The sequence below is a fragment of the Takifugu rubripes genome, chromosome 2, assembly GCF_901000725.2.
Source record: "Takifugu rubripes chromosome 2, fTakRub1.2, whole genome shotgun sequence".
In the NCBI taxonomy this organism is placed as follows: domain Eukaryota; kingdom Metazoa; phylum Chordata; class Actinopteri; order Tetraodontiformes; family Tetraodontidae; genus Takifugu; species Takifugu rubripes.
The window spans coordinates 3,255,318-3,273,501 of record NC_042286.1 but is presented as its reverse complement, the minus strand read 5'-3'; the positions used below and the strand labels follow the sequence as shown (position 1 = coordinate 3,273,501).

The following is an 18,184-nucleotide window of genomic DNA, read 5'->3' as shown; positions in this document are numbered from 1 at the left end:
ACAAACTGGCCATGGATGGGAAATGTGGTCTTTTGACAGGAAGTCCTTTGACACGCACATGCCAGAAAGTCAGGAAGTGCTGTGAGCTTGGCCCACTGATTCACTCATTCATAAATCCTCGCCCAAACAGAACACAACCACTGAGCCACTCCGCTTACACTCAGCCAGTCACATTTCCAGCAATTTCTGACCGGATATGAAAAGGTCAGAGGTCATCCCAGAGCTAGATGGGATACGTGTGGGTGGTTTTAGGGGTTTACAAATACCAGATTAGGATTATTTGCTGACACGTCCTCTTCATCTCAACTTCCCGAAAAGCCATAGCTCACAGGTCTTTTTAAAAATGTTAGAATGCTTTCCCCGAGAACATTAACACATACATCCTTGGAATGTAGGGACATCACAAAATGCTCAATACAAGTGAACCGGAAATGTCAAGAAGAGGATTTTTGCCTGGGCTTGCCCTTCACTTTGTGGTCTTAGGTAATTGATGGGTCTACGTGTGACAGATTTTACAGTATGTGTCACCGTGCATGCCAGCACACATGAATAACATATGAGTTGCCCGATAGTAACTTCCAGAGTAGGAAAGCACCATGACAAATGACAGGAAGTGGGAGAGACATTTCATGGCATCACATTTACCCTTTAAAAGGGTAGGCAAGTTTAATAACGAGAAATACATCAGACTCTGAGACCCAGCCGCACGATTCGGATTCATGTGTAGCTTTCATCTGCAATCACACATAGATAATGATAAATATGAAAAGCTGCTGATTTATTTGGCATTCTTTATGATGTACTAGTGGGTTAAGCCAGTGGATAATGAACTTTATTAAACTTGAAATTGCTCTGGACCTCCACCTGAAAAGAAATATGGGTAAATACTTTGATGTAATGTGACAGAACACAACATTATCTATCCTCAACAAAGGCGGCAACCTCCAAGATGGCAGTCCATGTACGGTATCTGTGGTCCTCTCCCTGATTTTCAGGGTCATAACCCCCTCCTCCCACATCTCTGACCCCTCCTGCCCGGGATGCTCATCCTGTTTCATATCGTTTCCTCTTCCCTGTGGTCAGGAAATGGCTGGAGTCCACGGATACACAAACAGCGGGGGAGCCGGCAGGAAGTGATCTCACTGCAGCACCTGCAACCAGGAAATAGAACAACCCCCAGGCAGCGTACGTTCACAGAGACACATATACAAACGCGCATAACCCACAGACACCCAGCAACTTCCCCCACAGCTGTTGGCACTAGAACCACAACACAGGAAACAAGTGCTCTCAAAAGCACACAAAACAGAATTGTCATCATCTCTCATATGTACACACAGTAAAAGTCTTATACATCAACATACAGGCTAACCCGAAGAAAAGTCTTATACATCAACATACAGGCTAACCCGAAGGTTGTCGTCTCTCAGGCGTTCAGGGCGGTAAACAACTGAATTATAGCTGTAACTCAGTTAGGCCACAGATCATTCTGGGGAGGAGATCTTTGCAGTAATGTTGCTAATCTACACAATTCCATTACCTATTTAGGAGCCACATTCCACGATTCCTGTTGACTGAGCAGTTAAATAACTTAAGTTGAGCAGGAGGGGCTCCTCTTTTCGCTGTCTACTGTTCAAAGGAACTGTGAGGATGAATTGTCCTTGTTTTAATCACAGCACATTAGTTTTCATTTGGGTTCGCTCAGAGACGTCAAAGAGCTCTCCTTGCTGGGAGGAAACAGTTCCCCCTATTTGATAGATCTCATTCCGCTTCAAGTTATCAAAAAGTTATGGTTAAGAGGATATTTTTTTAAAAACGCCATGTTATTTACTGACACCATCAAATGTTTTATGACTGTCCATTACAGGACACACGCAGCTTCAACTCCACTTTACTGAACAGCTTGAATCTAATGAACTGAATTGGGCAGAGCTCTTCAGACTGTGTATTGACTACTGTGTGCGCATGTGTGTGTGTATTTGTGGGTGTGTGTGCGTGAGAGAGAGAGATTTACTTCCTGTAAATGCAATAAAAAGTTTAGATTGACTCTTTTTTCCCCTCCCTGAGCCCCCCTGACACGGAGGCTTACTACATACATTACAATTCCTGCATGTGAAGTCATTCCACACCAGTTCTCTTCAGTACTCTCGGTTGTTGCAGAATCATACCATGATTTCATTTTACATTTTTCTATGATTGTGGGGGGAAAACCAACCAACTTCTTTGTCAGTGCTGCACTTTTGTTTTTCAGCCCTCGCTCTCCAAGTCCCCTCTGCAGATCTTTGTTTTCAGAGTAAGGGCCCTTGTAATTCTCCAAATTCCAGGCTGCAAACTAAAGAACAGCTTTCGCACTGGAGCTCTCTCATATATATATGCTGTAAACACGGCTTTGTTGTTTTCACACAGTGGACACAGGGGCAACAGAAAGATTGCCAAATAAACTGATATTTTGTGAGATGGGTGGTCGATTGGGCTCTCTTGATGTTGCCTATAGGATTAAACACTAAAAGAAGAACGCTGCTTCTCCCAGACTCAGGGCGATTAGGTAATATTACCTTTGAAGGCTTGGTATGCTGGATTTCTATACAATGCTCCTAGTTTGAAGTGGAGGGTTATACGTTTACAGAGTTGTTCAGATTTAAAGCCAAGCCTGTAATAATAACTCTAAACATATTATACATCATTTAAGCCACGCTATTTAAAAACGTGTCACTGGTAATTGTGTGACCACCCTACAACTGTTATGAGCCCACCCTGGTCTGCTTGAATCTGTGTTTTCATGCAGCGTTGAGTGACAGGCAGCATCATGGGACGTGCCCTTGTCACATGCAACGGCCAGACCAACACCATCTGCCCTTCCACAAACCTCTTTACTTCTGTGGTGATGCAAAACAAACATAAACCAAAGATGGGCGGCGGGTTAAATGTGTCTAAGATGGAGGCATCAACAAAACATGGGCTGGGCTTGAACATTCTGGGCTGCTGGCCATCAGCAGACTCATGAGACTAACACAGACCATCACTTTGGAGCTATTTAATGCTTCCAAGGTAATCTCATAGTAACGACTGATAACATTTAACATACTAAGCATCGTGATCACTAAATGGTATATAATATATGTTTCCATCACCATATAATTACGCTTTGTTTGAGGAATTGCATCTGTTTTACTGGGTGATGGAAACATCAGAGGATTCTGTTTTATTTCAAATTTAATAAGACTAATATGATATTCGTTTCACTAATAGTAGTGAAACTAATATCACATTCCAAACAAATGCAGAAGTAATAATATATGAATACATCTATATAATGACAATTCCAAATCTATATTTTAGATCAGTTTCGTTTAGGGAGGCTCTCTGATACTGTCAGCCAAGAATTACAGTGGAATGTCATTCATTTGTCATTGTCACACAAGTTCTTCAAAATGGCTGCTCTGAAAAATGAAAATCTGTGCGGTAGCATAATACCTTATAAATCATTACACTGGATCTCTGGCCTGCTGTACATCAAGCTGACTGAATGGAAACTTGATGATTTTTGTCTAATTCATTTTGACAAGTTGTGGCAGCTGGATCAGAATGTGTGTGTGTGTGTGTGTGTGTATGTGTGTGTGTGTGTGTTGTCCTACAGACAGCGTATTTGTTTGGGGGGGATAATGAGATGAAATTTAGCGTTAAGGTTCCTTCCTCAGTCATTCAGCCTCAGACAATTACTTATTTCCTGCTGTTAAAAACAAAGGTCAGTGCACCGTTGCTGTTCATTCAGAGCTTCGTTCCAGAGAGCATGAAAGGAAAAAAGATGATTATTTGCTTCCATTCTCTGTATTGTCAGAAGACGGCATTTTTCATACAATCTCTCACATGTTTTTATTAGTACTTTTAATTTCCCTGGGATCTGGAGTTTTTGTCCTCCACTTTAACAATGTTCTGAGCACTCGTGAAGGTGAAATTGAAATTTTAGACTTGTGTTGATATTTATCGAGCATTCTCCATCCCTCGTCCTCCCCTTTCTCGTCGCCCTCTCTCCTCCGCCGTTTATTTTCCTCTCCGCCAGCTGTCAGCACTGGCAGGATGCCAGGCGGCAGTTGGGGCAGCGACAGCAGCAGCAGTGGAGTAAGGAGGGAAAAACAACCTTAAAGAGAGGAGAGAAAGGAGAGAGCAAAGGAAAAAATGATAGGAAAGACAACGTAAAGCAAATAAGACAAAAGAGAGTCACCCCTTCCACGTTGGTGGACAGGCCCACGGACAGTAATGACAGACAGATGGGCTTTGGAGGGGCGTGGACGGAGAGAGTGATCGAAAAACAAGATAGCGGCGACGCTTTCAGTGTTATAGTTACGCCGCAACTTTACTCCAAGATCTCCGGTCACAGTTTTACAACTCGCAACACGATACAGCTGAAAGTACTGCAACTCATTTCCCTGCTTGATTGCATCAGAGATAAGGCACATCTGTGTGGTATTTAAGACCTATTACACTCACCCCCCACCTTTATTAACATTCCAGAGACCATTCCTCAACCCCTGACACTGAGGTTACCTCGACCAAAAACACGGCTGTGTGGGCTTGAGAACAAACGGTCATTACTCCAGACAAAAGAGTGACATTTGTGGAGGGAGGACTTTCTGTCTGATCTTTGCAGCACTCAGGGCACCCTGTTACCGTTTTTTGGCCAGCAATGAGGCCTGTGGGCCAGAAAACAAAACACAAGTTAGTCTGTTTGAACAGCTTTGCTTTGCAAAGTTCTCATCATCATCAGCGTTACGCATGAGAACTGGCCTTTAATGAATGACTGAGCAGGAATAATCACAGCTGACGGGCCTGCGAACTTGGCCAAACACCGGCACAAACACACAAAAGCATACAAACTAATGAGCCCCAAGTTTAGGCTGAAAGTCTCCCTCTCCCCACCTCCACCTTGGCTGCTCTGCTTTCATGTCATTGTTCGTCTCCCCCCTTTTCTTTGTGTCTCCTTCTACCCCCATCTGCTGCGTGGACATGGCCTCTTGCTGCTAATTCACTTCCTTAGACACCATCTGCTGTGCGACTTTCTACAGTAAGCTGAGCCCTGCTGCTCGTTTTCGGGGATGGACGTTGCTGTGTTGTCACCTGTTCAGCCTGACCCCTTCTGCTGCCCGGCATCGCCTTTCACTAAAGCCAACACGCATGAACAAAAAGAGCATGACAGAACGGCTGTTTGTCAAGCATTAGCGCTTTGCTTATTTGATTTTCAGCCCTTAATGACTAACTCATGTCTTGGACCACTCACCTAGAATTTGTGAATCTCTTACAGCTTAAATCTATTACAAAGCAAAACATATAAGAGGTTTATTAGAGGTAATATGAAGCTTATGTTAAAAAGGTGTGGGACAGTCTAAGGTTTGGTTTGGTTTAGGGTCTTATGGTTAAGATTGTTTTTTTTGTCATTTTATTGTCATTTTACAGCAAAATTCTGAAGCAGTTCTTTTGAAGGTAATAAAAGCTACTGATTACTCATTTTAACTTGCCTGGCTGTTAGAGTCATTTTAACTTATAATGAAAAAATCAGCTTAAGGTTTCTGGTTCTAACCTGTTGCCAAGAGAAGACTTATTCAGAGTTATCCTGGTCAAGTCTGCTTTACTTCTTTACTTTAGGGGTGGGGAAGCAATTTTATTTGGCTTTTTTGTACAATCTATCATTGCACGGGTGTGGTTGGAACCATCACTTCTGCATGTGTCAGCATCAGTTGATCTTGTCTTTAGTTAGGATATTTATTCTCTCTGTTCAGTTTGCTCAGTTTCAGTTTTGGTGAGTGATTTCCTAGTCTAACCTGTTTGAGCTTATGAATTGTTTCTTAAATAAAGATGCCTCATTGTTGCCCAAATGGTGACCTGCACCGGTGTCTTTACTGGTCTTGACCGGCTGCTCATTCCTGCTCATTTCTGGTCATATCTCCATGGATACCAATGCAAATTGAAACATGGTGATCTCTGAAACACCTTCCTCAGCAAGTTCTTCTTTAATGGAAAGAAACTGTTTGTTGTACCACTATGATGTCATGCTGCTTGTCTTTTACAACATGTCCTGTAATGGGCTGATTTGACCTGGTTTGCTCGGTCTAAACGCAGCTTAGAGCTGAAGTTTTTACTAAATAATCCCCGTGCTATTACTGGCAGCTAACTGATTATGGATGTTTATAGGGAATCGTGTTTTACCATCATGCACTTCGAACCAAAAGGTATTAGTGGGTGAGACATGAAATAGAATATATATATTTTTGCTATTTACACTTGGAATTTATAGTCAGAATTCAAAGTGTGAAAATATAAAAAAACAGTGTTCAGAGGTACATTATAAGGAAGGAAATGTTCTTACAGAGTAATTAATAATTAAACAGGCCATTATTACTACATTATGGGTAGATGATTACGTTTTTGCTCAAAGACCAAAATGAAGATAGAAATGGAAAAAGTGACAATTCTCAGACAGTTTCCTGTGAATTTAATTATATATCAACTTCATAATCAGCTAACTTAATTACCAAAGTCTCCCTTTGAGCATGTCTGCCTTCCCGAGGTCTAACCGAGATAATAATAGCTGAATAGCTCCATTCAATTATCAAGCTCAGCAGGTGATTTTCACGCAGTACCAAGAGGGAAGACTTTTCAAATGTCAAAGGATTTGAAGCCTTTAGACTCAAAGGTGCTTTTCTTTTATATGGAACATCTGTGGTCCTACATCATATGCATCACGGCTAAGTCAACACTGAAAATTTAGCCCAGGAAACTATGCAACCTCTGAAAACTAATATGCTTTGAAAGAATCCTTCGTAATCTGTAAGGCAGGACAGGTTTTGACTTAAGTCTCAATAGGTGGTGTTCCAAAGTGTGTGCTGGCTTATGGAAAATGGCCTGCTCAGCTTCCCTCTCTGTTTCCAGCCAGATCCATTTCTTTTTCCCCTCTCTTTGCCTTTTTTTCGACCTTCGAGCTCACCAACCCGGAGCATAGTTGGATTTTTCCAAAGCTCAGCCTGGGGTTGTACCATGTGTGGCTTGACCCTTTTCCATGGCTCAGGAAGCGAAAGATCCCGTCCTTAGTTGAGTTGAGGGGAACAATTGAATTGCTGCTGGACTAAATGTCTCACTGACAGACTGACTGACGGACACGGCAGCTGTAGGACATAAAGGACACGGCCCATATTGCAGAGGCCTTTACATGGTTCTGAATGAATGCAGATAAAGTCAAATGCAGTTGCAGAAGTTAACAGGCATGGAGTAACAACTGCACCCGTGCAGCTGTTGAAAGTGCAGCATAAGAGACTTAAGTGTGTGCGAGCATGACCCAGTGGCAGCAACCCTGCTGATAATGCCTGCCAACAACTGCTGAATATCTTTCAGCAGCGACCTCCTCCTGTGCTTCATGCTGTCATTTTGGAGCTGATAACAGCCACCCACCTTCTGCCCGAGCAGCCCCGTCACTGGGCCGCTCTCACTACCCCTTTAATCTTCATTGAGGGGCCCAGCAGAGTGCAATTTATGACACTGGTTCCCTGCTTGGCCCAGTTCTCCTCCCTGGCTTGACTGCAAACATCTAATATTGAAGCTCTAGTTCCAGTTTTATGAACTACCCAATTTGTGTAATGACCCTACAAACGTGGTACAGAGGAAACTGTTTGCATTGTAAACAATAATTTAACGTCCACAACAATTTTCAGTGTTTTCTTTTGCAAATAAAACCTCTGGTTTCTATAGCAATAAGGAATTCCGTCAAAAACATACTGAGCAATAACAATAGATTATTGAGCAGTATCTTTGACATCATCATCATCATCTTTGAACTTATACAGTGAAATGGGACAGTGATGACCCGTCTCACTGACGGTCGCTGCTTGGGAGCGGTTTGTTGTTTTAGTATCTTTTGGCCTGCACGGATATCTGAAAGCATGGTTTGAATGCAAAAACATGGCGCTCGATAGGTGTTAGATTGGGGATAGAATTTCCCACTGAAAAACGAAAGTGCGTGAGCGGAGAGGACTTTGTATCATGTGGTGGAAAAGGACATGTCACGATACTTTAAATAGTATTTATTCCCCACCATTTATTATCCTTTGGTGCATTTCTGTCTGCATGCTGCGGGTTTGCGGGGTAATGTGGAAAATGCATCTCTCGCTGTTTCACACAGTAATATTTCCTCCTGTTTTAGACTCCCTGAGCACAAAAAGTAGCATCAGCTTGTAACGGGTTGTAACTCACTAACTACACCCTCTCTATAGCAAGTGGTGCGGTGGTCATGTAGTCCCGTCTGTCCTGGAGAATCAATGTACAACTGATGTGGTGCTCAGGAGTAACTGCCCCACGCCTAATGTGGCCATTTCTCACATGATTAATGAATTGGCAGATTGGACTCACTCTGACTGGGCTGACTGTGTATGTGTTGTTTGTATGTGTGTGATGTCAGTTTTTCAGGGGGAGGGTCCACAGAAGGGGTGACGATTTGGCACCATGAGTCAGGAGTTTGGGGAGTCGGGGGAGAGCTAAAGCAGAGAGATGGTCTCCATCTGTCAGCCTGGCCCATGGTAAAGTGGTCATCACTCAGGATTGATTAGCCACAAGCCCATTAGCCCCCTGGCTTTTTCTCTCTTTGCACTTTTTTTGCACTCTGTCGCTTCCCCAATCATTAATCTTTTTACCTTTTGCTCACCCCAGTCTCTCAACATTTCAAGGGTGCCTTTTACTTTCTCTGTTGCTTTCTGGCATCTCCTGGGCCAACTTTCACTGTGGTTTCTTCCTCATTCTGCCACTCACACTTTCTTTCTGCATCAGTTCCTTTCCTGTAACTGGGTTTCCACTTCCCCTGCAATCACGAGCACATCAAACCTCCTCTTGACTTCCTCGCCTGTTTTATGACAGTCGACTAAGAGCAGATCAGTATGAGTGAATACCCAGAGACTCTACTGTCAAGACAACATGGTGCTCTAGGGTATGGGGGCCATTACTGGCCTCATCCATTTAGGTCAGTGTCCTTGGGGCTCTCAGTCTCCTTCTTGAGAAAAATCAGTGCGATGTACATTAAATGCAGATAAAAGAAATGGTAATAACTGGTTCTTCACTGTTCTTGTTTGGTGTAGGTTTTCTGTCCCAACATTTGATGAAAAAAAGTTGATATCAGTTCCAAAATCTGCAATGTCCACGTCAAATGTTGGTGGACTCACTTTTTATTATCAGGAGAAGGTTGGAAATTCTCTCAGAATTGATCTGTTATCAAACACATCCTATCTCTCACATTGTTGTGGGGTCTGGAAACTGTCTTTCAACAATGGAATTTTTCCAGTTCTGGTTCAGATTAAGTCACAAAACAATCTGACTCCAGTTCCTGTTTGTTAGTAAGGCAATTTTGGGCATCAGAAAACTGCAATCTTCCAAACAATAATCAAGTGTTAACAAAAAATACCACATGAAACATTCAAGTCATGTAAAAATGCATAAGGTGCTGTAAATGCAGCACCATGTTTGTTCTTCTTTGCATCTTGGACTCACTGGACTCACATCCAGCAACTGTAATAGCAGCAGCCCCAGCAGATGCATGGACTTGTCAAAATGCACAGCTGGATGAAGATGTGAACTGACTGAGAGGCCTAATGGCATCTCTGTGTGGCATTTGTGACATGGATGTAGGATGGCAGTGTGATGGGCACTCTGCACCTGACCATTGATAAGCCATCACAGTGCTGATGGAGTACTAACTGGTCTGTCATCTGCTGCTCAGGAAGTGCTGACAACCATCTTCCACTTAAGAAGAAGCTCAAAAGTAAGCCTGTCAGGAGTTTAAACACACACACACACACGCACACACACACACACACACACGCACACACACGCACACACACACACACACACACAGGCCCGTATTCTGGATATTTCTGTACAAGGGAAGGAAATGTTTATCCATCTTCCATTTTCAAGCAGTTTGACACAATACAGTATTGTGTGTTTATCAAGTGGACATGATTTTAGAATGGAACACACATCAGTGTGTGTGTGTGTGTGTGTGTGTGTGTGTGTGTACATAGATGATGTGGGTCCAGTTGAGGCTATCTGGTTACTACAGTGGCTTAATGAGCTTGTTGATGTGAGACCTGCTGGAAGCAGCCACAGACAGTGAGTAACTTTAGAGGGATGCCTTGGGATATGATGGCATGGAAGGCCCCCCAGATCTCCACCCACACAGCCCTCCAGTACCCGCCTTTGTGGCTGACTTGCTTTGACCACACTCCCTTTCTTCTTTTTCCTCAGTATCCCCCAATGTAGAGATCTATGCACAGGGTGACAGACAGTTTCATTTACAGAATATATATATATATATATATATATATATATATATAGTCAAGTGGATTTCGGCCTATATTTTCTCATGGGCCACTGAGTGCATTGAGACATTATTGCTTGGAAAACACAAACACACACACACACGCACACACACACCCACACCCACACACACACACACACACACACACACACATACAAGTCAGCAAGTTGCTTTCTTTAGTGTCTTTTGAGGATGTTTGAGTGCATTCTCTATGCACACTTATGACTGTGGTGGTGAAGCAAGTCCAATAATCTGATTTCTGTTGGACTCCAGGATGAGAGTGTGCATGAGAGTTTATTTTGGAGAGAAAATTTAAATGCGTCAGGACACAGACAGCAATAATCAAGTCCCCTTGAAATATTAGCTGACTATCAGTATTAATCAATGGGACAGGTTTTACACTGAAGCCATATGAATAAACAGTAGATACTATCCATAAGAAAACTATCTGATGGAAGGATATTAATATGTATGTATGTATGTTTGTATGTATGTATGTATGTGTGTGTGTGTGTGTGTGTGTGTGTGTGTGTGTGTGTGTGTGTATCTATGTATTTGTTTGGCCATTTGACTGATTTGACTTGATTGAATGGTTTTGTCGCTATTGTGTAGCTCACACCCTTATTTTTATTGTTTTTTAATTTAGTGTTGATGTTTATTGTTTGCAACAAGGGTTAGAGAGTAATACTGCCCCAGTATTGCTAATTATTAGTATTGCTAAAGCTTTGACTTTATAAATCTGCAAATGGTGACTTTTTAGAAGGTAAATGGTAGGTTGGCAATATGCTGGATTTCTGACCTTTGCTGTTTTTTAAGTTGGAAGTTTTTAATTTAAGTCTTAACATCTCTTATTATATGATTTTGGACTTTGGTATTGGATATCTGAAATCATGTTTTGTTGGTTCGCGTATGAAAGACCACTTTGTCTGTCTGTCTGACTCCAGAATTTCACACTTCAAACCACCACATTGTCACGATACGATTGCTTGCAGAAAGAATGCAGATATGTCAACTTATTTAACACTCCACAGAATTCTGCATCAGTGATATCTGTTGGGCAAACATCTTAGTCATGTTGCTGCTTGCCAATTGTCACTAAGCCACAATGACCTTGTTAAAAACAACCCATGTTTTCAGTTACACATACAATGACTTGGTGAAAAACATACTGCTAATGGTAAACATGATTAAGGAGGAATTCCCACCTCTGGGTGGAACTAGCAACACATTCAGCTGTTTTTGGAGAAACGGTGACCCGTGTTGTCTTAAGGCTTGTGCAACCTGCTGCTAAGGTTCTAAATTTGAACCCATTTCTGTGTGTCTGTGCTCTTGAGCCACACCATTCCCCCAGGTGAAATAAGCTTTAGCACATCTACTAAAATAGAGTGTCTTTCAGAGGATGAGGCAGAGAGCTATGCTCAAGCGCCATTAGTCTCGGGGGGTGGGGGGTGGGGGGGGGGGTGGGGGGGTTGTCCCTCAGCTTGTCATCTTTAGGGAAATTCTAAACTCCGAGCAGAATTTTTGTGTTAAGACTGACTGACTAATTGTGGGTCGACCTAACAAACATCTAAAATGACTGTGTATTGGGGGGGGGGGGGAGGGGGATTTAATGCAGCGTAAGCCTACTCAATGGGATTACATCCTAAAAACGATCAAATATGATTGTGGCAACATGGAGCTCTATGTCCTCCTATCCTTCTCTTAAGCTTCCAAATAATACCCACATTTGACAAAAGCTAGCGCTTGTCCAAGATGGTGTCACTAACGCTGAATTCTGTGGGTGCATGTCAGCTGGGAGAGGCGTGTGTCTCTGGAAGAGAGCAGCTCTGCTGGAGAAGAAAACATAAGCTTGTCATTCAGCGCTTTTGCCTCATTAAATCTGCAGACGTGCCCTACTTTCCTCTTCCTCCTCCACTGGACTCTCGTGCTTGTGAGCAGATTTGGTAGAGGATGAGAGGAAAGGGGGGGGGGGGGGGGGGGCATTTCATTAAATATCCATACTCCATGAGCCTTCCTGCAGCGCTGCTTGACATAATTTGTGCATGTGTTTAAAAGAGGGCAGGAAGGAGCTATACTGTATATACAGTGCATGTTTTCGCTGTCTTTTGTCTTGATTTACTCGTCCATCCTGTTGTGGTTCATGCAGCTCTTCTGCTCTCCTCTATCTTCACAAACACACAGATAAGCTTGTCCTTCTAACCTCCCCCATCCCCTTATTTTCCCTGCAGTCCTCCCTAGTGTGACATTGAGCAGCCCAGATTCCTTCTCTGCCACACCCACCTACCCCCACTCCCTTTCCCGTCTCTTTCTCCCCTACTTCTTCCCTCTCCATCATAGACCGAAAGCTGTCAAAACACAGGCGCCTCCCATTTACAAAGTCCAAGAAGCATCTTTACTAAAAAATGTCAAACCAAAGCAGTTTTGTGATGGTTCTTGTTCAGCATGCAGCTGCTAACAGATCTCCCCATTTTTGCAGCGCTGATAAAAACTCTCTCCCCACACCAAAATGTACGGATAATCTCTAAATCATCTGGGGGCATCATTTCAATTTGGGGGACATAATCTCTCCAGCGTGTCCTGGATCTGCCGTGGTGTCTCCTTTCAGATGGACGTGCTTGAAGCACCTCCTCAGGGAGACATATGGGGAGCTCCCTGACCAGATGCCCACACGACCTCAGCTCTCCCTATGACAGCAGCAGCGCTAGTTTGAATCCCTCATGAATGGAGCTCCTTTTTCCAGTTCTGAGCCCCAGTTTGCCTAATGGTTCATCAGTTTTTACCTCAGACCAGCCAGTTATTACGTCTGCATTGCTTCTGAATTTTCAGAACACAGTGTTAAATGGACAAAACAAAATTCCTTGTTTGGGAAAGAATAAGTTATATATGTTAAATGTTATATATGCTATATTTTAGGATATAAACTCAGGGATGTCTTTTAAAATTATTCCTATCCTGCAATCAAATCTGAAAGGGCCCATTTCCTCCCCCTGAAAAGTAATTCTGGTTATTAAACAGCACAGTCTGTGAAGATGTTTGAGGAATTCCCCATTAACTCATCTGTTACTGCAATGGTGAACAATAGTCTGACATCATATGTTGAGCAAATAACTTAAAGAATCTTAACGTAAAACTGTAATTGTCCTGACCTTAGGCTTAAACTGAAGTGCCAATCTCATTAATTTATATTCATGTCATACGGGTATTATTATTATTATTCTGACATCCATAGGAAGTTTATACAAAGTAATAAGAACATATACTGAGTTAAAGAGAAACACTAAAAACAATCAAACTCTATTTTTAACGTATTCTCCTGTTTCTGAGCTCTGAGAGGAACTTCGCCCTCCTCTGCAGCCACCAAACAAGTTCACTGCCAGAATGCTGAGTCAAAGCCTAATGGAAGACACCCAGACTCCTCCCCCAGTCTGTGCCAGCCAAAGCCTCAATCAGGCAAAACCGGTCTGCAAAGAGGCACCATGGAGGATGGGTGGGTTTTTTTTTTTTTGCGAAACAACAGCGTGGCAGTCTGTATATGAGTGTGTCAGACACGAATGTTCCCTCTGATGAGATGTTTCACATCACTTCTTTGGTGGAAACAATGCCAAGCCACAGGGCATGTTAACAGTAATGCCCAGTGACTAACCAGACGATTTGTAAAGGCTGTCGCTCACCCATCAGTGACTTACCACACACCCCCCCACTCCCAAACATGGGCCGCCCTTAAGAGCAAAAGCCTTTCCTTTTAAGGATTGCGCCATCGGCTGTTAAATGTCCACACTCGCATTCAAAATACGGGTAACCAAAAGCAGAAGAAGATTTGTCTTTATTCTCGCCATAAGGGGAACCTGTTGAACAGAGCTGGGTGAGGGAAAAGTCCCCATCTTCCCACCATTCCTCAGCACAGATGCCTTGACAAATCTCCAGGTGCGAGTAAAAGTAAAAAGTCCCTAAATTAACACAAATACAAAACCGAAAATGAAAATGTTTCCTGGTTGTGTCAGGGGAAGTTCAAGGACAGAACGCAAATGCCTGACTTGTCAAAATCCACAAATCCCACAAGCGAGTCTTTAAATATGTCGCACCAACTGCGGCAGCAGCAGACGGTTATGGATTTGGTTACTGTCAGGCAGGAGCTGATATGATTTAAAATTGGAAAGATTTCTAAGCTTCAAAATAAAAGATTGTGAGCGGCTCTTTTGTATGTAGGCCTGGGTTTCATATAGACTCTGGATTAATGACTTTAGAGAGGACGCAGAGCCCACGGTCGACAGCGAGTAAATCAAAATGGCTGTTTAGCATCTCGGTCCTTTGTTCCAAATACAGTCAAAGTTTGGATGAAGGCTTAGCCCCAAGAGCTACTTCCACAGAGTCATGTGGAGGCCACTGGGACAGCTTTTATCCTCATCACTAAAGCGGTAAAGCAGCACCCTGTTGAGCTTACTGCGAGTGTTTGTGGGAAGCACTCAGTCGGGTTAGTTAAAGTTTGTTTACCATTGTTTCAGGGACAATTGATTAATTAATGCCCTGTTTCTGACAAAGAAGTTAAAAGAAAAACCCCAAAAACTTGCCCTGATTGGAAGATAGACCCACATTGAGCTGAAAATGTTTATTTCTTCCAGGAACCGAAGAGGCTACAGCAGATATGTGGTTACAAGGAGAGGACTCATCCACACACTCACTGATGGTGGTTTAGATTTCATTCAGTCAACTGAATACTCACCCATCTCAAATAAGTTGCTAAGCACCAGTTCACACTTGTTCTGTGTGTTCTTTGCCATAGATAAGGAGACATTATTGATACCAACCCCACGGTCTGAGTTGAATTGAATTTCAATAGCAACCATCATGTTTCTGACTTCACTGCTCATTCGGTTGAAGTTAAGAACTAAAAAAGACAAAAACAAAAGCCCACTTCACTCCAGTCATTGGATTTCCATCTTCTTCCGCAATTAAAGCTTTTATAGAGTTGAGCAAACAAAAGGTAACTCATTAATGCATTAGGTCCTCGTCCCTGGCAGACGGTGTGTGACCACACCCCGTTGTTACAGGTCCTTGGGTAGCGTGATATTACTTCATATATAAAGGTCACAAAAATAAAAATTGCTATTCAGAGGACCCACGTGTGCAATGTTGAATGCTGTAATAGCTCAATATTTGTCTCTACAGCCAATAATGACAGGGCAAAACAAAGGCATCAAATCTGAGAGATATTGTGATTAAGCCATAAGTCGTGATGTCTATTGTAATTGTATAGTGAGTGTTTGAATGTGTATCTTGTATTGTGTTGTCTGTGTTTTGTGTGCTCTGGGCTCCCTTTGGCAGTTTGTTGTGTGTATGTTGTTTGTTGTATTGGTGCTTGTCAGGTGTCTAACCATGTTTTTCCCTTGTAGATGCATTTTATTGCTTTTAAAGTCATGGCCAGGGAACTGCTGATGAAAACTTGCCTTTTGGCTGATTCTGGCTTTTTTAAACCAAGTGAAATCATGCGTTTCATGAAATTGTATCGTCCCCTTTCAAATAAACAAAGATAAACATAAAGATGTCAGCGTGGAACAGAGCAAGAAGGTTCAAACACAGCACATTTCTTAGTAACACTCCAGCTTAATCACAGCTGTTTCACATCCTCTACAACTTATTAAGCTGGATGGAGTAAAGGCCCGCGTTTCATACGACATCTGCTAAGAGCTGCACGTGAGTGTGTGTGTGTATAAATAGGATGTTGTTTCTGTGTCATCGTGCGTCGCACAGCTATTGGCTCCGCCGCACATGTTGATGTCACCTCTTGGCACAAGTTTGTGATCTTTGGACCTGATCAGCAATTCTGCAGCAGCGACCCAATCGACTCACGGGGTCAAAGCTCCGTGTGGTGATGTCATGCAGCATGGAATGCAAACAAGAGGATTGGCGAGGGTTGGTGTGTGTGCCGGTGTGTGTTTGTGTGAGAGAGGGGTAACATTCGTGCTTCAGCGTTGTTTGAAAAACGGCTTGGTTGTTGGGGAAGAACAAACAGCCTGCCAGCTGTGACACAGTAGTCCCAGGAGAAACAGTACGATCAGTAACGCTCTCTGATGCCTGTATGAAAAGAAAAAGCCTTTTCTAAATATAACCCTTTTTTTAACAATGTCCTCTTCAACTCGCAACAAAACCAAAACTCCATCGTAACCATACCAACACGCTGAATTCCAACTTGTGACACTTCCTGTGTCGAGAATATTGCGAAATATGACAGAAATATGACTCACCTGCTCAGCAGCCCTGCCAAAGCAGCATGAATGTGGCGGTGTGAAACTCCTCTGTGGTCAACTGGGGTTTAAAGGGAAGGTGTTAACGACTGTTGTGCTATCACCAAATACTTCAGGAGTTACCATGTTGATTTTATGATTCCAGAGTTTATGACCTTGGTTTTGTGGTGGGGGAAAAATAAGAACTAGGGAGGGAATACATAAATATAAGAGACTAGCCGTGTTACAGTATACATATGGAAAACAAAACTCTTTGCTTTGGGTTTATTGAGGCGTCGCTCTAAAAAGGAATGATTATCTCCCTTTTTATCCACTTATTTTATTGGACTTCCTGGATTCCTTGCAGGGTGGGTGGTGCAATAGTACGTAACAGGGTTCCTGGAGATTGAGGAGACAGACGACGACCACAGTCTTTAGGTTTAAACAGTATGACCGTCTGTGCCCTGTCTCTATTTTGGCTGTTCCGCCTGTGTGGGGTTTTTGCGCTGGAAAGTCCTCCTGCCTGCATATTTTAGTACTTGGAAAGAGTTGTAAGCCAGAATTATAGGATCTCAAACCTATGTTGGTTGACAGAGTGTCTGTGATGTAAGATCAGCGCCATATGTGTCAGTATTTCAATATAATGTACAACAAAAACATTTAGATATATTATAACAAACTGATTACACACAGGAAATTAACAGGCAGGGTAGTGAGATGCAGGAGAGTAAGATCACTGCTCATTTAAGGCAACTGGCAGGAAATGTATTTGAGTTCATGACTAAAACGACACAGAAGTGCTTCCTTTGTTTTAATAATATTAATATATAATAATAATATTTTATTCTAGCTGTATGACTTCCTGTTCACTTCAGCAGTTAAAGCAAAAAACAACAAAGGAGCTCTAATCTAGAGATCTAGTTCATGACCACAGCACAGTTCAAGGAAGTTGAAGGCAGTGAGTGATATTTGTGACTCAATGTTGGTTCATGATGTTTAATTTCCTTGTCCCCAAACCAACTGTCATCCATCACGCGGCACTAGATCAGCTTCAGAATCATCTCCCACTCAGGGAGGATCCCATTCAACAATTGTGAATGAACATACCCAGGGTGTCTATTTATTTAAAAAGAGATGTTCACTTTTGAATTTGATTCCCCATTTGGCACAAACAAGAAGAAAAAGCATCTTTAGTTTTCCCACCTTTGGTTGTTGAATTGCCAGAACATCGTCTAACTTCTGCCACTTTTTACAATTCCATCCTGTTCTAACAATTTGATCAATTTCAGCCTGTGTAAACTACATTCATTTACATGTAATGTTTAACTTCTCTGCAGACCCTTTTTAATCTCTTATTTCTTAAGCACTGACAATGTTTCTGTAAGTCAGGGAGGTCAATGCCGTAGAAGTCAAATGAAGATTTTACCTTTAATCACATAACACACAATAAGACTCAGTGACCTTGCGATTATCCCTCGGTAACTAATTACACAATGCAATCATGTCTATACAGGCAGCGTTGAGCCTGATTTAATGAAGCTGTAAACCACTACAAGGGTAATGAAGGTTTTTTCCCACAGAATTTAAAAGAGACAACTAGAGAATATGCAAG

At 42.4% G+C, this 18,184-nt stretch overlaps 1 long non-coding RNA gene across 2 annotated transcripts; it reads right to left on the bottom strand.

Annotated features, from left to right (window-relative positions):
- Nucleotides 1-625: 625 nt before the first annotated feature.
- Nucleotides 626-16,701, bottom strand: LOC115248907 (uncharacterized). Of its 2 annotated transcripts, XR_003887631.1 has the most exons (3): nt 16,594-16,701; nt 943-4,138; nt 626-864 (listed from the first exon to the last, which is right to left on the bottom strand). It is a non-coding gene; the product is annotated as an uncharacterized lncRNA (long non-coding RNA). The 2 variants fall into 2 exon arrangements; XR_003887630.1 differs by having other exon boundaries at nt 626-4,138.
- Between the last annotated feature and the right edge of the window lie 1,483 nt (nt 16,702-18,184).